General features: G+C 39.2%; 1 protein-coding gene across 1 annotated transcript in view; it reads right to left on the bottom strand.

Moving 5' to 3' along the window:
* ANKS1B (ankyrin repeat and sterile alpha motif domain containing 1B) overlaps nucleotides 1-25,760 on the bottom strand; it is a 1,399,804-nt gene that overhangs the window by 1,080,535 nt on the left and 293,509 nt on the right. The window lies entirely within an intron of this gene.

Consider the following 25,760-nt stretch of genomic DNA (forward strand, 5'->3'; position numbering starts at 1 on the left):
AATTTAAAACACTTTTTCATGTGAATATTTATAGATATGGGGTGGGGAGAGCAACTAAGTGGCACAGTGGCAAAAATGCTGGGCTTGAAGTCAAGAAGATTCATCTTCCTTACTTCATAACTGACTTCAGACACTTACTAGTTCTGTGATCCTGGGCAAGTCACCTAACCCTGTTTTCTTCAGTTTCTTCTTCTATAAAATGAGCTGGAGAGGGACATAGTAAACCACTCCAGTATCATTGCCAGGAATACCCCAAAAGGGGTCAAAAAGAGACAGATAGGAATGAAATGAATGAACCACAATAATAATTAATAACTTTGAATTCTTCTTCTGACAACTGAATGTTCATATTCTTTGACCATTTATCATGAAGTGAATTTTGTGGATTGAATGCATAATTAATTTCATGTAAAACAATTCTAACACTAAAGAATAAACAACTAAACACCACCCCACCTGTAACTCCAGCTGTTCTGGAATAAAGAATGGGCCCCAGACAGAGCTGGCACATCTGGTTCTATCTTTATGTTACCAAATGGTTAGAATATGGAGCCAAGAATCATTTCTTTTCCTTTCTATTTAAAGTCACCTCATGTGACTTTATCAGGTACTTTATCTCAAGTTTTGAGAAGGCTTTTTACAGTACCATCATTAAATTTTGCAGGTATATAATGATAACTGTTACTACATTTAATTTATGAGCTTAGCACTTGGGATCTATTAAGTAGTTAAGATATTTAAAAGTTACATCGAGTTACACAAACTATCAGAAGAGACCAGAAGTGCCAAATTGCAAAAGAAAATTAAAATCACTTTTTTGCCTCAAACTCCAATATAGGATTTTATATTTACATTGTAGAAAACAAAAACATAGACTCACAGAACTAAAAGGAACCTCTGAAGTCACAATAAAAAATTACCTATTGCTTTCAATACCTGAATTCAGTCAAAAGGCCCCACCAAAGCCACATGTGGTTTTGAGGCTGCAGGTTCCCTACCCCTGACTAGTTTCTTCAAACAGGTCCTGTACATCATAGTTTTAAGCCCCTTGACCACTCCCATCACCATTCTAAGCAGTTTGTCAAACCTCTAATTGTGTCCCCAAAAATTCATGTCAGTATTGCAGGTGTGAAGTCATTAGTCCTATAGACTATGACAAAATTAACTGTAGGGTGGTTTTACTGCCATATTAACCAGTGATATGGTAAACATAACTCTCATCTAGGAAATATCTAGGATTCCCTACCAATCCTAAAAAATTAATGTCTGTGTCCTCCAAATTGAAATTATAGCCGTTGTTTTATAATCTGCCCTCCATCCCCACTAGGCCTTGACATCCACCCTGCAAGTAGATACTGCAATATGTGCTATCTCTCTGCACCAGAAAGTAAGTTCCACAAGGGCAGGAACTCTTATATTTTTGTATTTGTATGCCCAGCACTTAGCATTTTGGAAATTACTGTTTTTCAGTTGTTTCGGTCATCTTCAACACTTCACAACCCAATTTGGGGTTTTCTTGACAAACATATTGAAGTGGTTTGCCATTTCCTTCTTCAGCACATTTAACAGATGAAGAAACTGAGGCAAACTGGGTTAAGTGACTTACCCAGGGTCACCCAGGTAGTAAGTACCTGAGGTCACATTTGAACTCAGGAAGTTGAGTCTTCCTAACACCAGGCCCAGCACTCTATCCACTATGGTGCCACCTAGCTGCCCATTTGGGAAATAGTAAGCACTTAATATATTTTTCCCTCAGTCATCCATCCACTATCCATTCATTCACTAACCAGTCTCAGTCTGCAGCAATGCACAAATAGTTTAACAAAACTGGGATTATCCTACAGTTTAATTCAAGTGCCATCTCCTACAGGAGGCCTTTCCTCAGCCCATCATATAATTTTGTGTTTAATCTGTGTAAATGCTGTGTCCCTCCCATTCCTGGTAGAATATAAGCTCTTTAAGGACAGAATCTGCTTCATGCCTACCATATAGCTGGTGCCTAATAACTGTTTCTTGAATATAATCCTAGATATAGAACTGAAAGAAAACTTAATTGTCACTGAGTTCAACCCTTCATTTTATGATCTCTGATGACTTCTTGTAAGATGAATATGTCCATAGAAATCATCATAGGATCACATACAGTGTAGGAAAGGATGTCATTTGACATATGAAGAAGCTAAGGCCAACAGAGATGAAACAATGTGCCCAAAGTCCCAAAGACTCAGAGATCTGGCATTCTGACTAAAAATCAAAGCCCTTTATTTAAACAACAGCCACTCATCCATTTTCTTTTTAGAGAAGGAAAACCATTCACTCTCATTGACTAAAGATGACTTTATCTGTTGATGTTGAGGAGGGTCTCTAAACACCACAATACTATAAAAAATGAACTGGTATAGAATATATTTACTTTTGAAGGTACCATAAACATACTATCATATTCAGAGTTGGAAGGACATTAGGTGTCATTTCCAAACTCCTAATTTTATCAATGAGGCTAAAAAATGCCAGAGAGAATGTGAACAACTTACCCAAGGTCACATAGATAGTAAATGGAAGAGTCAGAATTCAAACCCACATCTTCTGACAATAAATTCAGTACTATTCCCATTATGGCATAAAGAATAAGCATGGTACCTTTTTGTGGTGGCAAAGAATTGGAAATTAAGGGGGTGCCAATCAATTGGGGAATGGCTGAACAAGTTGTGGTATATGCATGTTATATAATACTATTGTGCTATAAGAAACAAGGAGCAGATGGACTTCATATTTACCTGGAGAGGTTTATACGAATTGATGCTGAGTGAGAAGAGTAGAAACAGGAGAAATTTGTACACAATTACAGACACAATGTATGTGTGATGACCAACTTTGATAGACTGGACTCTTCTCAGCAATGCAGTGATATAAGTCAATCCCAAAAGACTCACGATGGAGAGAAATGTGTGCATCCAGAGAAAGAACTGAGTTTATATCCAGATGGAAGCAAAATACCTGATCTTTTTCCTTTTCTTCTTTGATTTTATGTCTTCTTCACCATTTTTCATTCCATCTGATACAATCCGTCTTTATAACCTGACTAATGTATAATGTGAAAGTATTTACAGATCCTATATTTGACTATATGCTGCCATGGGAGGGAGGGAAGGGAGGGGAACAAAATGTGAAACTCAAGGAATTGTGGAATTGAATCCTGTAAACTAAAAGGAAACAAGCAAATTAATTTAAAAAATTAAAAAAAGAATAACCATGCTGTAGTATAGCATACAATCAGGAAGACCTAAGTTCAAATCCCACCTCAAACACTTCCTAGTTGTGTGACCCAAGGCAAATTATTAAATGTCTATGAACCTCAGTCTCTTCTTCTGTAAAATAGGGATAATAACAGCACCTGCATCCCAGGGTAGTGAGAATCAAATGCAATAACATGTTTGCAAACTATAAGGTGGCATATTAATACTACTCGTTATAATTTTTGCTGCTGCTATGATCACTGGCTCATATTTCTCTAGCACATGATGGTTTGCAAAGAGCTTTGTGTATGCTACCTTATTTGATCCTCACAAAATCTCATGAGATAGGTGCTATTTATAATATGTTTTACAGATGAAGAAATGGAGGCTCAAGGAGATTAAATTTCTCAGGCTCATATATAGATATATGGATATATAATATTATCTATAAGTGATTAATAAAATGGAACTTTGTTTGCAGAGGAAAGTTTGCAGAGACCTTTACCTACAACATCTCATTTGATCCCCAAAGAACCCAGTTATGTAGAAGCTATAATTATTCCTGTTTACAGATAGGGAAACTGAGGCAGAAAGACGTTAAATGAGTTGGCCAGCTGGTGTTTGAGATAGCATTTGGACTCAGGTCTTCCTGGCTCCAAGTTCATCACTCAATGCACTTCATCAAGCTCCTTAACACTAAATCAAATTTTAAAGTAAAGAAATAACCTGTTTAAAAATTCATCATCTTTTAAGCATTACATGCTTCTGTTCCTTTGAGTCATAAAATAAAGTCTCTCTGGATAAAAAACAGAAACTCTGTTGTTTGTTCTGCAATACAGCCCCCACCACCACTATTCTTTCCCAGAGTCTTGGGAAAAATAAGAGGTAAGAGACTAATTCCTGACTTCTCTGCTTGCTATAAGGCAGATATTCTGATTCTCTCTTTCCCTTCAACAGTGAGATGTTCCAGCTCTGCCTACCTGGAAGCATTCCTCTTAAGTTCCAATGTGAGCACAATTTGTGAATTTCTAATTTTTCTTCTCTGTTCTAGAAATAATCTGGTACTTAGTCTGTAATATGTTCGTTTATGTGTATATGCATGTATAGTGGGACAAGGGATTGAAACTGATGAAGTGGGAGATGGATCTGAATCATTTATCTCAGACAATGTGGACTTGAGTCTCCCGGCAACTTCTGGGGACCGACTGGCTTAGGACTGAAGAACTCATCATTTTGGAAGACTCAATAAAATACTGCGTTGCCCCTTGGACTCCTATCAGGGCTATAGGAGGTTGGGGATGGAAAAGGTATGCCAGAAATGACTCGCTAGTAAGACAAGAAGAGTTGCCCATCATGGGGCATCATGAAACCCTGGGTCTTCCCATGATGGGCAGAGGCAGGGGTGGCCTTCTTCATCCAGGCAGTATCGCTAATAGGTTAGTTAGAAGAGGAGCTAATCTAGGCAGGCTTGAGCCAAGGCCTCTGACTGCCTTGTTCTTTACTTTGTGTTCTTTTGCCTAATCACAGATGATTGAGCATGGATCCTGAGATGAACATATCCAAGTTTGGAGCTATACTCATAAGTTTGAGAGGTCAACAGATTCTGTGCCTTAAGATGGTACTAGATGTACTAAGGGTGTGGGGGGGGGGGCGTGCAGGAATTTCTATATCTACAGAGTTTGTTGGAGAATATGACCACCAGTGGAAAGATATACCTTCTAGCATTCCAGAAGTTAGAACTTGGATAGAAAAGTAGGGATAGTGCAGAGTCAAGGTGAAATGTGAAAAGGTCTATTTATCAGTACTGCAAACTCTATTATACTTTGATATTTTAAGTGTCAGTCTCTCAGTAGAATGTTACTGCTTCTGCTTGTTTAATTTTTCTGTCAATGTATGTTTATGGGACATATGTGTTAAATGGTTTTGTGTAAAGGAGCTATATAATTGTTATTGTTATCCACATGGCATTTACAGATATTCAAATGTATAAAGCAATATATATATATAACACATATATATGTATGTGTGTATACACACACTCCCATACATATACACACTATAAGATGTAAATCTAGACAAACCCACATGAGAAAGAATTCCCTCTACCACACATCTGAAAAAATGATCATCTCTTCTTTGCTTGAAGATCAATGAGTAAGGGTTGAACCACATTCCCAAGGATATGGGATAGTTCAAGCTTTTATGAAGTTTTTCCTTCAATTGAGAAAAAATGTACTTCTTTTCAGCTTCTACAAATTGTGCCTAGTTCTAACCCTCTATTCTCCCATACACGGCAGTTCATCAAATGCTAGAAAACAGGTATCATGACCTTCTAAGTCATCTCTTTGCTATTCTAATGATCTCCAATCCCTTCAGCCAATTCTAATATGGTATGATATTGAGTCTCTTTACTGTCCTCCTCTTCCACTTCTGAACAGTCCCCAGCTTATCAATGTTTTTCTTAAAAAAGGGTACCGAGAACTAAGCACAATACACCTCATGTGGTCTGAACAGGGCAGATTATAGCTGGACCATGGTCACTTTTGAGGATGCAAATAACACTTCAGGGTACTAACAGACCTGAGATCTCATCACTGGGAACATCAGTTATCAGTATTTTAATGAAATACTTGGGAGTCAGTGAAGGGACAGTTGCCAAATGACAAGGTACCAGTGAAATTTTACAATTCATCCTCATGAAGTTAAAATCTCTATAAAATGCTGTGAGCTACCATCAGAAAAAAATGGATTCAATGTGGATCAAGATAAAGGGTTCTTCAATTCCAGCACTAAATCTATGTCACCCTAATGTTTAAATAGTTGAAGTATCAATCATTCAATTTGCCAATAAGTTGAATGCATAAATTTCTCTTTCCAAAAGAATGGTACTTTCCCCAGTGCATTTAAGGTAGAAACTTTTCTACTTGTTGCAATGAAAAATGATACAACAAAGGTGTGCAATATTCTATAATTTCTTTTCTGCATTCTGGTGACAATGACAAATGGCTCGAGTTTCCATGCTATGTTCTATCATCACCAGTATGGTGGAAAAATCAATGTGTCACTGGCTGTAAATGTAATCTTCCTCTCATTTGCTTTTGCTTTTATCCTGCTTGCCTTCTCCTTGTCTTCCTATTTTATCCTCCTCTCTTATTTCAACATCATCCTCATCTTCTCTCCTGATTCTGTCACCCTCTTTCATTCCTCACCAAACATTCCAAAATCATTCAACTCCCATCCCCTTTCCTGTGAGGAAACCAGGCTCCTTCTCCCACTAAGCTGATAGGTCATAGCACTGAGCTCAGTAGTGTTGAATTTACACTGACCAGCACAGAAGAGAATGGATACAAATCCTCTGAGCCTGGAATACTGATAAGAAGAAAAGTGGGGGCTGTTGGGTGGTGCAGCGAATAGAGTACCAGCCCTGGAGGCAGGAGGACCTGAGTTCAAATCCAGCCTGAGACACTTGACACACTTACTAGCTGTGTGATCTTGGACAAGTCACTTAACCCCAATTGCCTTGCCTTCCAAGAAGAAGAAGAAAAGAGGAAGGAGGAGGGAGGATGGGGGGAGGTAGGAGGGAGGATGGGCAAGAAGGAGGGGGGAGGAGAGAGGGAGGAAGAGGGAAAGGAGGAGGAAAAGGAGGAGGAGGAGGAGAAAGAGGAGAAGGAGAAGGAGAAGGAGAAGGAGAAGAAGAAGAAGAAGAAGGAAAAGGAAAACAGTAACAAAAAAGAAGTAAGATATCTCTGGGATTGGACTTTGTCACAAACTAGAAAGCAACTTGTCCTCCCTACCCTTCACCCCTGGTTGAGACTAAGGTATGGTTTATTGTTGCCATATGGATATGAATATCAGAATATGTCACAAAATTTTTTAATGCTTTATTAACTTCTGATTTACATCATTCATTTCCGCCAGATTTTGAGTTACAAATTTTCTCCCTGTTTTTCCCCTACCCACAGCCCCAAAATAGCAGTCCCACAGGATATCCCCTCCTCCAATCTGCTCTCTCCCATATTTTCTCCCATACCCCTTTCAACTTTTCCAGTGGGTCTCTATGGCTCAGTGCCTGTATATCTTATTTCCCAATTACATGTAAGATGGTATTAATAATAGTATATATATATGTATATATATATACATATACATATGTGTGTATATATATACACATATATATTTGAGTATTTTATTTTAAAACTTTCAATTCCAGATTCATTCCCTTCCTCCCTTGTCACCCACCCTTACTGGGAAGATAAGCAGTTCAGTATAGGTTGTACATGTGTGGCTAAAGCAAGACAATAACATAGTAGATATATTGTAAAAGACTGACTATATTTCCCTCCCTCCTATCCCACCTCTGGTGCTTCCAACTTCCCTCCCCCACAGCCTGCCCTCCCTTCCATCACCCCCCCCATCCCCTTCCCTCCCTACTCTCCTGGAGGGTGAGATACCCTCTTTAGTGTGTATTTCACTCGCTCCTCAAGCCAAATTCAATGGAAATAAGGTTGACCCATTCCCTTTTGCCTTCCTATTCTTCCCCTCCATTGTAACGCTTTTCGCTTTCCTCTTCTGTATGAGATAGTTTACCCCTATCTGTCTCTCCCCATCTCCTCTCATTATATTCCTCTCACCTCTTAATTTCACCTTTTAAGTATCATCCCTTCCTGTTAAATTGGTCCTGTGCCCTCTATCTATGTATACCTGTAAACATATATACACACATTCACACATGTATTCATATGCCCATATACGCTCATATATAGACATATATATATATATATATATATATATATATTTCTAAACCCTTCAACCACTGAGAAAAGTTTCATAAGTTACAATTATTGTTTTTCCATGAAGGAATGTTAATAGTTCAACTTTGATAAATTCCTTATGATCTCTTTTCCCTGTTTACCTCCTCATGCTTCTCTTTCTTCTTGTATCTGAATGTCAAATTTTCTATTCAACTCTGGTTTTTTCAGCAAGAATGCTTGAAAGTCCTCTATTCCACTGAATGACCATGTTTTCCCCTGAAACATGATACTCAGTTTGGCTGGGTAGGTGACTCTTGGTTTTAATCCCAGCTCCTTTGCCCTCTGGAATATCATATTCCAAGCCCTTCGATCCCTCAGTGTAGAAGCTGCCAGATCCTGGGTTATGCTGATTGTGTTTCCACAATATTCAAATTGTTTCTTTCTGGCTGCTCATAATATTCTCTCCTTAATCTGGGAATTCTGGAACCTGGATATAATATTCCTAGGAGTTTTCTTTTTGGGATCTTTTTCAGGAGGTGATCAGTGGATTCTTTCAACCTCTATTTTGCCCTCTGGTACTAAAACATCAGGGCAGTTTTCTTTGAGAACTTCCTGGAGGATGATTTCTAGGCATGGCTTTCAGGTAGTCCAATAATTTTTAAATTATCTCTCCTGGATCTATTTTCCAGGTCAGTGGTTTTTCCCATGAGATATTTCACCTTGCCTTCTATTCTTTCATTTGTTTGGATCTGTTTAACAGCATCTTGATTTCTCATAAAGTCATTAGCTTCCATTTGCTCCAATCTAATTCTGAAGCAATGATTCTCCTCATTGAGCTTTTGAGATTCTTTTGCCATCAAATTCGGCTTTTTAAAGCATTCTTCTCCTCATTGCCTTTTTGAGCCTCTTTTGCCATTTGAGTCAGTCTATTTTTTAAGGTATTATTTTCCTCAGTCAGGCTGTTGACTCTCATTTCATAATTTTCTTTCATCGTTCTCATTTCTCTTCCCAGTTTTTACTCCACTTCTCTTATCTTCTTCTTAAGGTCCTCTATGACCCATAACCAGCTTGTATTTTCCTTTGAAGCTTTTGGTGCAGGAGTTCTGACTTCACTGTCTTCCTCCTGTTCCATGCTTTGCTCCTTTTTGTCACCAAAATAGGAGTGTATCGTTGGAATATTCTGTCTGCTTTGTTTCCTTTGCCTGCTCATTTGGCCACTCAATTACTTGACTTTTGGGCTTTTGCCACAGTAGGACTCTGCCACCAGACAGGGGAGCTTTCATCCCAAACGCTGGGGTCTTCTCAGCTGCTGGAGGTATTAGATGGGTGCCCTCTCTGAGGTCTCCACACACTCTGGCAAGCTGGACACACACCCCAGGACCTCCACCCTAGACTGCAATCAAGATCCAAGCAGGTTAAAGCAAGAGCGATTACCCCTCAGACTGGTGCTTGGTCCCCCTACAATCTGCAGGCCAAGAGCTAGAGCCGCCACATGGCACTGGCTGGCTGTGCCGGGTTTCAGAGGCTTCTCACCCCGGGGGTAAAAGCCACACACTCCCACTTATTGGTCCCAAAGTCCAGACTGCACTGACCTCTCACTTTGTCCTTTGCATCTATGTGTTGATAAATCTGGAAATGGCCACTGCTGCTGCTGATCTGGAGTCCCTCTAGCCGGAGGCTGGTCAGGCCCTGGGGCTAAAGCCTCATTGTGGGGCTGGGCTCTGCTCCCAGAGCTCTGTGCTGGATTCCTGCTGGCCTGCCAGGCTGTCCTCAGTGGGAGGTTAGTTTCTCTGTGTCATTTTGTGGGTTCTGCAGCTCCAAAGTTTGTTTGGAGTCCCCATTTTACATGGATTGGGGAAGATGGAAGCCAGAGCGGCAAGAAGGTAATGCTTCTACTCCACCATCTTGGCTCTGCGCCCCCCCCCCCACAAAATTTTTTAAAAGTAAATAACTTCCTTCAGCTATGTGATAAGGCTCATTCTCTACCTAGTTCCATTTCAGCTCAATGTACAAGTTATCAAGAAGAAAATAACAGAAATTTTATAGAATCAGTACTTTCTCTTTTCCCCACAATTTCTTCTAATGCCTATGTGAAGGTAACATGTTTCAAGTTAAAGAGCAAGGAAACAAATTGTATGGTTTATTGTGACACATATTTGAAGGCACAAGGTACACAGAGTATCAAATGACAAATATTTTCAAAAGCCCTAGAATGATTTTTACTTTCAAGCATAGGATATACCCAATTAAATATGTGGATGAGTTGTTTTTTAAAGCCCTGATATTGTTCTATCAAGCTAAACTCTAGATTAGGTCAAGGATTAATTTCTAACATATATCATGAGATTTTATCTATTTGTTTTTACTTTCTCCCAAAGTCGTCATTTATTAGTGACTTTTAACCTGTACAGAAGCTAGTAAAAATAACCCTAAATTGAGACTTTTGTAATTTATGTTTAGTGATGGTGATGGCATCAAAGAAAACTAAGTCAGTTATTTATTATTCTTTGGGAGAAAAACTCCAATATTACCAAGGGATATCTTTTAATCTATGTCTACTGGAAATGAGTTTAAAAGAAAGCTACCAATCTTGATAAGTTCAACAGCATCCAACCTATTCTAAAACTGGTCCATGAAACATAAGCTTAAGCTGAGTAAAGACCTAGATAGAAGCTATAATACTATGAGATTTCTTTCTATTTCTCTTGAAAGCTTTGATTTGCCTCCTTTAGGTACCAGTCACCCACCTGGTCACCAAGATGAAGGAACAAGCAAGCTGATGGATCCAACCTCAAAGCAGCAAAGTCATCCTTCTACTTCTCCCTACTTGATCCTCTAGTACAGGGATGGGGCTAGAGGTCTTGAGGCCACATGTGGCCCTATAGGTCCTCAAGTGTGGCTCTTTGACTGAATCAAAACTTCATAAAACAAATTTTATTATAAAAGTATACTGTGAAGTTTGGATTCAGTCAAAAGGCTGCACTTGAGGACCTAGAGGGCTACACATGGCCTCGAGGTCACATGCTCTCCACCCCTGCTCTAACTTGTCCCACACAGAAACTGGTCCAAACCTATTCTTTCCTCAAATTGCCTGTATCTCCTTCTCCCCACCCCCAAACCTCTCTAAGAACCCCACTCTCAAATTTGCTGAAGAAACAGAGCCCGTTTAACATTGGTGCTATGTTCATCATTTCTGAACAACTCAAAGTCTTTGTCACCATCCCTATCTCTGCCTTAACTCCAGGTTCTGATGATCCTCCTCTGCAACAAGATCAACACTTTTACATGTGCCCTTGATCCTATCCCCTCCTACCTTCTATAACAGATTTTTTCTCAATCAATTTCACCAACTCCAATCTTCAGTTTTTCCCTGTTCACTATTCTTTACTGTTTACCATTTACTTTCTCTGGTGCTAGCAAACATGACCGAATCTCTACATCCTTTAAAAATGAAAACTCTTCACTAGTCCCCACACTCCCTAGCACGATTATCCTTTACCTCTCATTCTTTTCTCAGGAAAACTCTTGGGAAAAGCTGTTTTGTAGATATTGAGCTCAACACTTATAAAACAAAATTTATTATCTTATGTCACCCAACCCATCTGGGGTACAGAAGCCAAATTCAGAATTTCTCTATTTCTATTGAGAGTGCCACCACCCTTCCAGTCACTGAAGTTCCCAATCTTATGGTCATCCTTAACTCCTCACTCTCTCTTAAACCACATATCCAACCAGTTGTCATTCCTCTTTTTCCCATCAGCATAGTCATCAACCTAGTTCAGGTCCTCAACATCCCTTCACAGAGATACTGTAATGGCTCCCTTGGTAATCTCCCCACCTCCAATCTCTTCCCCTCTCTAAATCACCATATACACAGCTATCAAAAAACCTTATCTGTGGCACTCCCTTTGCTCAATAAACTCCAGAGGTTCTCTATTGCCTCTAGAGCAAAATAAGACATTTAAAGTGCTTCACAACTGCACCTTAATTAACCTTCTGAGCCTCATTATATATGTAGATTTCTTGAATAATATCAAGAACCTAAATTCTTTGTTCAGTAGAAAAAAGAGATTCTCTAGATCCATCATGGCAGTACTAAAACTCACTACAATGACACTAAGCCACAGGCCAATCTGGTCAAGTCACCAAGTGTTTATTAGGTGCTTGCTATGTGCCAGGAATTATACTAAGGGCTGAGCACAAAGAAAGGCAAAAACAGCCCTGGTCTTCAAGGGAGTTACAACTTAATAGGGAGACTATATGCACAAAGTTGTGTACAGGTAAGATACAGACTAAATTAGAGGCAACTTCAAATGGAAGGCATGACCACCAAGGAACAGATGGGGTTTCCTGTGGGAGGAAAAACAAGAAGGACAGTGTCAATGGATCATTGAAGGGAGTAAAGTATAAAAAAGCAAGAAAGGTAAGAAGGGGCCAGGTTCTGAAGGGGTGTGAAAACCAAATACAGGATTTATATATTAGCCTGGGGGTAAGCTTTTATTAAATGCAGAGATAGTGACATGGCTAGACCTGCATTTTAGGAAGATCACTTTGATAGCTGGGCAAAGGGTGGAATGTAGTGGGGGGAAAACAAAAACTTGGAAACCCACGAAAAAGTTAAGACAGTCTAGGTATTAGGTGATAGTGGCCTGTACCAGGGTGGCAGCAGTGTCAGAGGAGATAAAAGATTGTATACAAGATGTTGCTAAGGCTGAATCATCAAGACTTGGCAAGTTATAAAGGCTCCTTTCTCACCATTTACTTTGTAAAACCATTTTTGTCTTCTTTTAGCAAAAGCTGATAGAAAAAAACTAGAAAGGAACCACAGGGCTCAGAACTGACTGAAGATTCTATTGGGCCCAGTTCTCAATGGATTCTCATACTCCTGCCTTTATCATTGAACTTGATGGAGGTCAAAATATGGCATTAACTTTTAAAAACAATGTTCTCAGGCAGAATAGAAACAGGACCTTCACACTGCTCTGGCTCTCACCACCTCCAATCCATGTAAAAGGGGACTCTGAACAAACTTTAGAGCTACAGAACCCACAAAAAGACACAGAGAAGCTAACCTCCTGCTGCAGACAGCTCAGCAGGGCAGCAGGAATCAGCCAGCTCAGCACTCTGGGAGCCGACCCCAGCCCCACGCCAAGGTTTTAGCCCTGGGGCAGGCCTGACCAGCCTCTGGCTGGATGGACTCCAAATCTGGAGGCCCAGAATTATCAACACATAGATTCTAAGGACAAAGTAAGAGGTCAGTACAGTGTGGAGTTTGGGACCCAGTAGTTGGGAGTGCATTGGATTTTGCCCCTGGGGCAAGAAGCCCCTGAGGGCTACAGGCACAGGCACCGCCACATGGCAGCTTCAGCTCCTGGCCTGACTAGTGTAGGGGGACCAATCAACCAATCTGAGGGGTAATTGCTTTTGCTTTAACCTGCTTGGATCTTGATCACAGTCTAGGGTGGAGGTCCTGGGGTGTGTGACCAGCTTGCCAAAGTGTGTGGAGGCTTCAGAGAGGACACCCAACTAATATCTACAGCAGCTGAGAAAGCCCCAACATTTGGTACGAAGCTCCCCTTTCTGGTAGCAGAGTCCTCCTATGGCAAAAAGCCCAAAAGTCAAGAAATTGAGTGGCAACATGACCAGGCAAAGGAAGCAAAGCAAACAGAAGAATACAACATTAGACTCCTATTTTGGGGACAAAAAGGATCAAAGCATGGAACAGGAGGAAGACAGTGAAGTCAAAACTCCTGCACCAAAAGCTTCAAAGGAAAAAAAAGAGCTGGTTACAGGCCACAGAGGACCTTAAGAAGCAGATAAGAGAAGTGGAGGAAAAATTGGGAAGAGAAATGAGAAAGGTGCAAGAGAATTATGAAATAAGAGTCAACAGCCTGACTGAGGAAAATACTTTAAAAAATAGACTAACTCAAATGGCAAAAGAGGCTCAAAAAGGCAATGAGGAGAAGAATGCTTTAAAAAGCTGAATTTGCCAGATGGAAAAAGAATCTCAAAAGCTCAATGAGGAGAATCATTGCTTCAGAATTAGATTGGAGCAAATGGAAGCTAATAACTTTATTAGAAATCAAGATGCTGTTAAACAGATCCAAACAAATGAAAGAATAGAAGGCAATGTGAAGTATCTCATGGGAAAAACCACTGACCTGGAAAATAGATACAGGAGAGATAATTTAAAAATTATTGGACTACTTGAAAGCCATGATCAAAGAAAGAACCTATAAATCATTGTCCAGGAAATTGTCAAGGAAAACTGCCCTGATGTTTTAGAACCACAGGGCAAAAATAGAGGTTGAAAGAATCCACTGATCACCTCCTGAAAAAGATCCCTAAATGAAAACTCCTAGAAATATTATAGCCAGATTCCAAAATTCCCAGATCAAGGAGAGAATATTACAAGCAGCCAGAAAGAAACAATTTGAATATTGTGGAAACACCATCTGGATAACTCAGGATCTGGCAGCTTCTACACTTTGGGATGGAAGAGCTTAGAATATGATATTCTGGAGGGCAAAGGAGTTGGAATTAAAACCAAGAATCACCTACCCAGCAAAACTGAGTATCATGTTTCAGGGTAAAATATGGTCATTCAGTGGAATAGAGGACTTTCAAGCATTCTTGCTGAAAAAAAACCAGAGTTGAATAGAAAATTTGACATTCAGATACAAGAAGGAAGAGAAGCATGAGGAGGTAAACAGGGAAAAGAAATCATAAGGAACTTATCAAAGTTGAATTATTAACATTACTACATGGAAAAACAATAATTTTAACTGATGAAACTTTTCTCAGTATGAAAATATATAGTCTATATCAGAGGGTATATGGGTGTATGAATACATATGTGAATGTGTGTATATATGTGTACAGGTATGCATAGATAGAGGGCACAGGACCAATTTAATAGGAAGGGATGATACTTAAAAGGGGAAATTAAGACGTGAGAGAGGAATATAATGAGAGGAGATGGGGAGAGACAGAATGGTGTAAACTATCTCATATAGAAGAGGCAAGGGAAAGTGGTTACAATGGAGAGGAAGAATAGGAAGGCAAAAGGGAATGGGTCAACCTTATTCTCATTGAATTTGGCTTAGGGAGGGAATGGCATACACACTAAATAGAGTATCTCACCCTACAGGAGAATAGGGGGAAGAGGATGAGAGGTGGGATGATGAAGGGGAGGGCAGGCTGGGGGGAGGGAAGTTGGAAGCACCCACTTTTGAAAAGGGACAGGATCAAAGTAGAGAATAGAACAAGTGGGAGGTGGGATAGGAGGGAGGGAAATATAGTCAGTCTTTTACAATATATCTACTATGTTAATGTTTTACATTAGCTACACATGTTCAATCTATACTGAACTGCCTATCTTCCCAGTAAGGGTGGGTGACAAGGGAAGAAAGGAATGAATCTGGAGTTCAAAGTTTTAAAATCAAATGTTAAACATATAATATATATATACATATATATATACTATTGTTAATACTATTTTACATGTAATTGGGAATAAGACATACAGGCACTGGGGCATAGACATCCACCATGCCCTACTGGAAAAGTAGAAGGGGTTATGGGAGAAGATATGGGAGAGAGTAGATTGGAGGAAGGGATATTCTCTGGGACTGTTATTTTGATGTGATGGGTAAGGGAAAAACGGGGAGAAAATTTGTAACACAAAATCTGGTGGAAATGAATGATGTAAATCAGAAGTTAATAAAGCATTTGAAAAATGAAAAAAACCAACAATGTACTCATCCCTGTAGTCTTCAGATCTCTAATGAAGAATGTAATGAGGTATGCTGCTTCCTAGACCCCAGTTCTTATTCTGTGGCCAGATTTAAAGAAGGAAACAGCAGCTATTCAAAAGCTAAGAAATGAAACATCTCAGGCACACCTGATGTGACTGAGAAAGCCAAGGTAATTTAAGTATAGACAAAGTGTTAATTCTAGAACTAAATTTCTATTTGAAACTAAAAAGTCTAAGACAACCCCAAATGCAAATAAACCATTGAGATGATCTTGGGACTTGTCCTATGAAAAAAATGGAATCTTCTTGACATTTAATAGCCATCCTTTACAATATTCTTAAATGATAAATAGCATAGATGGGAGTCCAGGATGAGCTCCTTTTCTACACATTACCTTGGCAAGATTACAAAAGGTGGGGGTGAGAGAGGGATGACTTTCTCTTTACAATTCTTTTCTCAGAGCCATAAGGTCACCATAAGACAGATGGGGAGGACCAACAGAGACAAGAAGAGAATAATTCCATACCATAGCATCATTAATTTAGACCACAAAAGGCCATCTGGTTCAACCCCCTCATTTTACAGGTGAGAAAGGCTATTTCACTTTTCTACATCACATAAATGTCTGAGGCAGAATTTGAATTCAGGTTTTCCTGACTCCAATTTCAATACTATATCTATTGTACCACCTAGCTATATCCCAGAAGCTTCCCATCCACCAAGAATATATCTTTCAACAAGAAAACACAGGATTACAGAGGAAACCAAGTATATTGAAAGATGGAATTTTTCCCACCCAAATTCAGAGGCTTTTTCCCCCACCCCCACCAACACACACACACACACACACACACACACACACACACACAAACACAGAAATCCATTTAAGGACCTCTGGATCTGTGAACCCCAGGTTCTATAGAGACCTATTCATCAATAACTCAACAAACATTTATTGAGCACCTACCATACATAAGAGTTACACTTGCCATGTGTTAGGTACTACAGAAGAAAAACACTAAATAAGGAAAAGACTTTTCCCTAAAGGGCAGCTAGGTGGCACTGCAGTGGATAGAATGCTGGGTCTAGAGTCAGGAAAACTTGTCTTCCTGAGTTCAAATCTGACCTCAGACACTTCCTAGCCATGTGATCCTGGGCAAGTCACAACCCTGTTTGCCTCAGCTTCCTCATCTACAAAATGAGCTGGAGAAGGAAATGGAAAACCACTCCAATATCTTTGCCAAGAAAACCTGAAATTTGGACATAACCAAAAAAATGCTGAATAATGACAAATTTTTCCCTAAAGGATCTCACTATCTAGAAGAGTAGAGCCTGCATCATATGGCAATCAATCAATAAGCATTTATTAAACACCAGCACCAAACTCTGTACTAGTCACTGGAAATACAAAGATCAAAAACTGCTAGCACCTTCCATCAATGAGTATACATTCTTTCAAAGTAGCTTAGCCAATAAGTGCTAAAAAATAATTCCAGAAGAGGAAAATATTTCTAACTGAGATGATCAGGGAGATCTGAGCTTGACCCCAAAGGACAAGTCAAACTGTGATAGGTGAGGATGGGCCTGAATGGCTTTCCAAGGAGAAAAGGCAGAAAAAAAAAGACTCATATACAAGAAATTACCAAGTAGTTTTGGAGATCACAAAGTCAATTAGCTTGGTTAGAATGGAATATTCATGCAGGGGAGTGTTAGCAGACAAGGTCTGGCCAAGGAGTTTGAATGACCTATATTTAAACCTATTCTGATTAACCTAAAACTATATGAACAGCATATTCAAAAAATACACTTGTCATGCAGGGGCAAAGGAGTCTTCTCAACTTTCTGTATCTTCCTGTCTGCCAGAAAATCTCAGGAGATTCTTTACAACAAGTGGTTATGCACTCATTTCTTCATTTCATATATTGAATTCACATAACACAGATCAGTGGAAAGAGGGCTATACTTGAAAGCCCTGAGGTTGAATCCTGCCTCAGACTAACTGTGATTTAATTTCTCAGAATCTGAATTTTCCTTATCTTCAAAATAGAGAATGACAAAAAAAAAAACCCACAAACATTTAAATATCCGCCAAATTACTGGCACTGTGCTACATATTGGGGATAAAAAGGACAAAAATAAAGCAGTTCCTGCCCTCTAGGGGGGTGCATTCTGTTGGATACCATATGTACTACATATCTCACAAGGTTGTTCCTAACAGAGCACTTTACAAACCTTGAAAGGATACACAAATGTGACATATTATTCAATCAATCAACAGACACTTAGTAAGTGCTTACTCTGCCGGGCACAGTGCTAAGCCCTGGGGAGAAAAAGAAGAACAAAACCAGATTCATCCCTCAAGGAATTTATATTTCTATGAGGAGAAACAACGTACATACAAATATAGGTATCTAAAAGATACATGCAGGGTACATGAACAGTAGCTTAGGGAGCAAGATACTAGCACCTGAGGGGACCAGAAAGTTCTTCTACAGAGTGTGGCTTCATATCTGCTGATTCATCACTAGGATCTTCCTAAATATCTTGATGCCATGGTCTTCTTTAAAGGCATCTCTCTGCTTCTTATTTTACATTACACTCACAGGGAAATGTGGTACCAAGTGGCAAGATTAAAGAGGCAAAAATGTTGCCCTATCAGTCCATGACCAAAATTAATCTCACCCAGTACCTCCATTGATGGACTTTATGAAGGGTTCTCATTCACAGGACACATCACCCCACAACAACCATACAAACATGACAAAAATTCCTTTCCAGTGAACCCATCTTAGGTGTAACAATTTGAAGCCTTTCATTACCACTCATCAAGAAGATACCCTGCAGATCACCAAGGCTTATGTTTAGGTTTTGTAGGCATGCCTGTGTCTGCATCTAGAATGGAAGGAGATGCAGAGGAAAGAATACTAAATGTGCACTCAGAAGAGGTAGGTTCAAGTGCTTCCTCTGATGCTGTGTAATATACAGCAATTGACTAATCTTTCCCGAATCTGTTTCTTTATCTGCAAAATGATAAGATGGCTTTTGAGGTCCTATCCAGCTTCCGATCTATAATCCCATGAACTCTTTCTCTTGACTTCAGCATCGTTCTCCATAAGATGAGGACACTGGACTACATATTCCCTATGATAATTTTCAGCTCTCAATCTATGATCCTTTCATCCTAAGAGATGTCAGTTTCTACTTGCCCTACCATCCATTCCAAACTGGATCCAAGATTACTTTAAGGACATGAGACAGATCTAGTCAGCAAGATTCTACTAATTTCACTTCTTAAAAACCATTCTACTCTCTCCTCAAAAAAGGCTTTAAAATAAAGAATAAATATGACGTTATTACTTGACAATTCTCTTCCAAAGACCAATATTCCTAATTAGTTACAATAGCACTGGACCCAAAGTGGATGCATCTTTACAACTAAATACAACTGAGGATGACCTGGGCAAGATACTCAATCTCTCAGTGCTGCATTCACACTGAATTTTGTTCTACCCAAGAGTAATAGAAGGGATTATATATATATATACATATAGTCTTCTTGTCTGTAACTTTCAGAAGCTCCCAAGTCTTACATCGGTGTCCTTATATCAGTTTGAGTCTGTAACTGAATGACTCTAATAGCTCTGGTTTTGTAAAGAGGGAAATGTAATGACAGTATCATATGTTTGCTTCTCCTAAGATTCCAAAACAGAACCTTGGGAACTTGAGACTACATCCTGATACCAACACTTAGCTTATGACCAAAGTCATGTTGATTAATCTCTCTTCAAATCAGTTTTCTCATTGCTTTGCAATAATCAATTTCTTCTGGGACGTTATAAGGAAAGGACTATATAAATATGTGTTATTTGAAGGAGTTCAGGTTCATGATAACAGTGGTACTAAGAAATTCCAATGAGAAAACTCCTTCCACCAATGTAAATCAACACCTCCTCTGAAACTTACAGTGTTAAACAGCAATAGAAGCACTGAGAGGATAAGTCAGGCTGCCAGTAGGTGTCAAAGCCTGGCCTTGAATCCAGGTCTACCACGTTTGGGGAACTCTTTCTTCTCTATGCCACAGGTGCTGATATAATTATTATGACTAACTATAAATATATTTATTCCTTTCTCATCAGGAAACTCAGAAAAACCACCATCTATTTTTAGAACATTAAAAAGAATACACTATAATCACAGACAATTCAAGATGATTACAACCCTATCATCAGCCCATTTTAACTCTTAAAAACCACATGAATCAGGATGGACCAAAGGTGTAGAGAAGCATATGTCAGATTTTGGTTTTGTGTACTGGTCAGCATCATGGTATCTCCTTATCTTCTTCCTCCTTTTCTGTTTTCTTTTAAATAAATTTTTATTATGAGGGATGACTCACTGCGAGAAGGAAGGATCTAGTAAGAAATGTAGGTAATGAAAAAAACAAAGGATACAAATAAAAATTCTTTTAAAAAAACTGGCCAAAAGAATGTTCATACGTGCACAGTTTGGGACTGGATTTGTGATTTCTTATGGGACTCCCAAGTGAGGAAATTCCCTGCACCAACATAAGTCAGCAACGTCTGTGAAACTTGTATACTGTCTCATATGTATGTATGTATGTGATATATATATATACATATATACATATACGTGAGGAGAGAGTGTTTCTTCTGTTCTAATTACCTAATATGCTGAAAATAAGCTGTTCCAGAAAGTCAAGATCTCAGAAGTTCAAGAAAATCTGCCAATTACAAAACACTGGCAAATTACACACATTTGAGCCCATTTTTCACTTTCCAATTTAATATTTGTAGAAGTCAGTATTACTGAACTTTGAAGAAGGAAGAAACATAAGTGACCACCTAGACCAATCAATGGTCTTTCCAAAAATTACCAATAAATATCACTTTATCTTTGACTGAGAAGTCTTAGTGGAGGAACCTGGGGGAGAATCTCCTGCAAGGCTAGGCCAGGTCATTTCACTTTGGGATAGTTCTGATTGTTAGTGAGTTTTTCCATATAATGGGTCTAAATATGGTTTTGACCTCTGGGACCAATAAAGAAGAACAAGTCAAATCCCTCCTTTTTGTGACAGTTCTGCAAATACTTGAAGAAATATATCTGTTTTTCTTACCTCCAGGTGATAAATATCCCCATTTCCTTTAAACAGTTCTCAAACAGCATGATTTCAAGGCCCTTCACCATCCTGGTGGTGATATCCAACTTAATAATGTCATCCCTAAACTGTTACACCCAACACTGAACATAGTACTCCAGATGAACAATGTAGATTAAAGGGTTTGGAATCCTAGACTGAATTTCTTAATATTTCCATAATTGTATTTCAATATACTGTAATCAATTTCCTTTGTAATCCTTTGTATTTTATTTTATTCATTTAAATACATTATTCTGTGACACAGTCCATGGGCTTCACTAGGCTGCCACGGGGGACCCATTACTATGAAGAATTATCACTTTTGTGCTCATGCAGCCTAAAATGGAAAATAGGATCATAGATTTAGAGTTGGGAAAAGACCTTAGAAGCCTTCTCATCAACTTGGCATTTTAGCAGAAATCCAAACTACTAACAGTCATATTAATAGTCATTGTAAAAGGGAGAGTCTTGAAGGAAAATAGATATTCCAAGAGGTTGAGGTAAGGAGGAAGTACATTCCAGGCCTGGGAGACAGCCAAAACAAAGACCCAGAGTCATATCTGAGGGAAAGCAAGGTCACAGTTTGGCTAGATTATAGAGTGCATGGAAGGGAGTAATACATAATAAAACTTGAAAGATATGGTAGAGTCAGGTTTTAAAGGACTTTAAATGCCAAACAAAGCACATTATGCAATATGATATTACATCATATCAGGTATTAAATTTTATTATCTTATATTATAAGTGTTGTTCAGTCATGTCCTCTCCCCATTTGGGGTTTTCTTGGCAAAGATACTGAAGTGATCTGGCATTTCCATCTCTACATCATTTTACAAATGAGGAAATCAAGACAACAAGGTTAAGTCACTTGCCCAGAGTCACACAGCTTATAAGTGTCAAATGCCAGATTTGAACTCAGGAAGATGAGTCTTCCTGATCCTCGACCTGGGACTCTATCCACTGTGCCACATTATATTATGGTGGTTATTGAATACAATAGGGAGTCACTAAATTTTATCAGATAGGAAAGAATACCTTTTTAACAATCCCTTTGGCAGCTATGTGGAGGATGGATTAGAATGAATAGAGAAAGAAAAAACAGAGACCGATTCATAAGCTACTACAACAGTTCAGATGAGAAACAATGACTGAAGAGATATGTGTCTCAGCTCCTGAGTCTTCTCTTCTCCACACTAAAAATACTTCCATAGTACAGCAAAAGAAAATGTTTTGCCCGAAATATATTTCAACAACTTAAATAGATTTTGCCCACCTAAATGGATCATTTTGTCCCTATAGCAAAGTGTTTTGGGGTTTTATGTGTGTGTGTGGAGGTCTTATGCCATTTCTCTAACATGACACAAGCTGGATCTTTTTTTAATGAAATTTCATTAGTTTTTTTTTCTTTTTTTCCCCAAGACTGGGTCTCCATCACTCACCCAGACTGTAAGTGCAGTGGTCATTTAGGGGCCTGATATCACTACTAACCAACATGCCTCATAATTTCTAAAGTGAGCCAGTTTGACTAAGCCTAGATAAACTGATGGCCTCTCTCTTAAAGGGAACTCACCATAGTGACACTACGCAGTGGGGACTCATTTGGTTATTTTCAAAAAGTTCTCAAAATAAGTATTATAAATGACATAGATATTCTCTCCATCTGTGAGTGGATCACAGATCCACTTACATTTTCATACCTTCTCATACTACATAATCCTTATCTATGAGCTCCCACAAACTCTCCACAGAAAGTTTTTCTACCCAACATGTCGTGGTCCTTCCTTTAGGCATTTTAATATTTCATGTCTATTAGCGTAGCATGAAATAAGCAATCAGATGAATGTGTAAAGGTTAAAAATAAACAAAGGCCATTGGAAATCTCTTTATCTCCCACCCACTATCTAAAAACAGATAATAGACATCTGCTTGCTTAATGAGTATCTGACAGATGAATCAGCTACTGACCCAGTTTTCATAATCATTTTCATTATAAACTAAATTCTATTTACAATGAATTTCCTATTAACATTTTCAACAAAGATGACATCTTTTTCATCATACACTAACCCTAATGATCATGAAGGCTCCCAGGCCTACATCAAACATAGCCCCTAGCTATGGAAAAGGATGAGAAGCTCACATAACCTATTATCACTCCCACTGAACTCAGCACATTTCAGGAATTTACATAAATCCCAACCAAGATAGTCAAGACCAACTTCAGCAAAAAGTAATTCTTTTGCAGAACTTGATTCCAAGGTGAATTTCATCACTGGTGGGTATAGGGCAAAGAACCTGCTACATTTGGAGTCAGAAGAATCCCAGGCTTAAAAATCCACCTCTAATGTTTATGAGAGACTTACCTCTCCTGAGGAAGAGGATGATAATGTACATATCAGTATTTTATCTCCACTTTTTTTTACCATTTTTATTTTTTAAAAAAGACAAAAAATGTTATAATTAGAAAGAACTTGAGTGATCAGAGTCTATATTTTCCTTTTTTACAAATGGGGAGAAAGAGGTACAAAGAGATCAACTGATTTTCCTAATATCATGAGTAGAATAGAAAGAACACAAAATTGGCAAAAAGACTACTGAACAACCAAATTGGTGCCCAGTGAAGAAGTAGATGGAGGAGGAGGAGGAGGAGGAGGGGGAGGAGGAAGAAGGGGAGGAGGGGGAGGAGGAAGGGGAGGAGGGGGAGGAGGAGAGGGAGAAGGAGGAGGAGGAAGAGGGGGAGGAGAAGGGATATCATTTATATAGTGCTTATTATGTGTCAGGCACTGTGCTAAGGGCTTTAGAACTATTATGTCACTGGTCCTCTGTAATGGGAATGCAAATTTGGAAGATCTTCCCTGCCCCTAGGCTAAAATGCACCTGAAGCCTGGGGTGGGAGGCTTGTTTTTCAGTAGATACTTCTTGATTGGCCAGTGAGTCAATAAGGTTGTTACATTTTCTGAGCCAGGAGAAGGCTATATAAGCCCTGATGTGTAGCTTTGTTTTGGGACTCACTTTGAGAAGTGTTCTGTGATTTGATCTGAATTCTGGGAAGCCGTTGTTGAGAGTCCCCCGGCTTTGAAAAACCCAGATATGGAAACCCAGATGTTGACTGGGTATGGATGTAATGGTTGGACAGTTTGGAAATCTGTCTACTTGATCTGTTTCTGTCTTGATAATTCTGCCTGTATGCTTTGAAGTTCGGGGTGCTGACCTTTTTCCCCTGAACAAGGTAAACGATATATGTCTGACTGATTAAAGTAAGCTTGTTAACCCATTTTGAGTTGCTTTCCTTTATCAAAGCAGATCCAAGAACCTGTGTGAGCAGGCACCCTGGGGACACTGGGGTGCTTGCCACTACATCCTCACAACAATTTTGATAGTATTATCTCCATTTTACAGGTGAAGAAACCAAGGCAAAGACAGGTTAACTAATTTGCCCACTATCACACAATACCACTCTGAGGCCATATTTGAAGTCAGGTCTTCCAGACTCCAGGCCTGGAGCTCCATCCATTGTGCCACAAAGCCTTGTATTTGTAAAATGGGGAGTTCTTTACCTCCCATTCAGAGAGGCTTTCTGCAGCCCTCTGACTTTCTCAAACTGAAAAAGGAAAAGGACAAACACTAACAAGGTTATTTTCTCCTAGACAGAGAATGTTTAGTTTATAATGAAAATGATTATGAAAACTGAAGGACATTAGTAACTCTCCACAAAATATACTCAAGTACATCAGAAATCTCACCATGTACAGACAGTACCAACAGTACCCCCTCAAAAAAGTGGGGGAGTAGAGAATGGAGAACCTTATAAATTACAACTTTTATATAAATCCTGATGTAATTCCATAGAGTGATATAGAAATCCTGCAGCCAACCTCTGATTTCCCCTGGGTTAAATCAACATGGATCTCCTCTAACTCAGGGCACTAAAGAGCTCAAAAGAAACTTAATCATCTTCTAACTCCATAAAAAAACATATAAGCCTCAAGACAAGTTTGTTTTAATCCTGAATCCCCACATTGAAGGAGCCTGGCTAACCTAAAAAGAATATCACTACCTCTGTGATCCAGTAAAATATTTTCATTTCTGTAAGACCAACCTGGATAGAAACCAATAAGTGGGGAAGAAAAAAATAGGTCCTGTGTCCAAAATCCCATTTCCAGAAGACAAAGAAGAGATGTGTGTATTGGATACCCTAGTCCAGGGATGGAGAACCTGTGGCCTCAAGACCCTAAGTCTTCAAATGTGGCCCTTTGAATCCAAACTTCACAGAATTAATCTCCCTAATAAAAGGATTTGTTCTGCAAAAGTTGGCCTCAGTGAAAAGGCTTCACTTGAAGACCTAGGGGGCTACAAGTGACCTTGAGGCCACAGGTTTCCCACCACTGCCCTAGTCAAATGTAAGGTCCCACAGTATATGGACTCTCTCTCTCTGTCTCTCTCTCTCTCTGTCTCTCTGTCTCTCTGTCTCTCTCTCTCTCTCTCTGTCTCTCTCTCTCTCTCTCTCTCTCTCTCTCTCTCTCTCTCTCTCTCTCTGTCTCTCTCTCTGTCTGTCTCTGTCTCTCTCCCCCCTTCCTTTTCTCCCTCCATCCCTCCTCTCCTCAACATCTAGCAATAGCATATTCATAGGAAATTTTTATACATTTTTATCAATTGAATCAAAAATCAATAGTCAGGCCCCCATCAGGGTAGAAAAGAAGGAAGACTCCTCCGACTTCTTTTTAAAGCAGATCATAGAGTAGGAGGGGTGGTTTGCACAGCAACTGGTGCTCCGGCGTCCACCACTGTTAGCTCCTGATTTCCCACAGGCCAATAGAAGAGCCTCCCTTCAAAAGAATAAACAACAGATGGTGACGTG

Source organism: Petaurus breviceps, unplaced genomic scaffold (assembly GCF_028583685.1).
Source record: "Petaurus breviceps papuanus isolate PSGF00001 unplaced genomic scaffold, PetGlider_PUasm1.0 225, whole genome shotgun sequence".
Taxonomy (NCBI): Eukaryota; Metazoa; Chordata; class Mammalia; order Diprotodontia; family Petauridae; genus Petaurus; species Petaurus breviceps.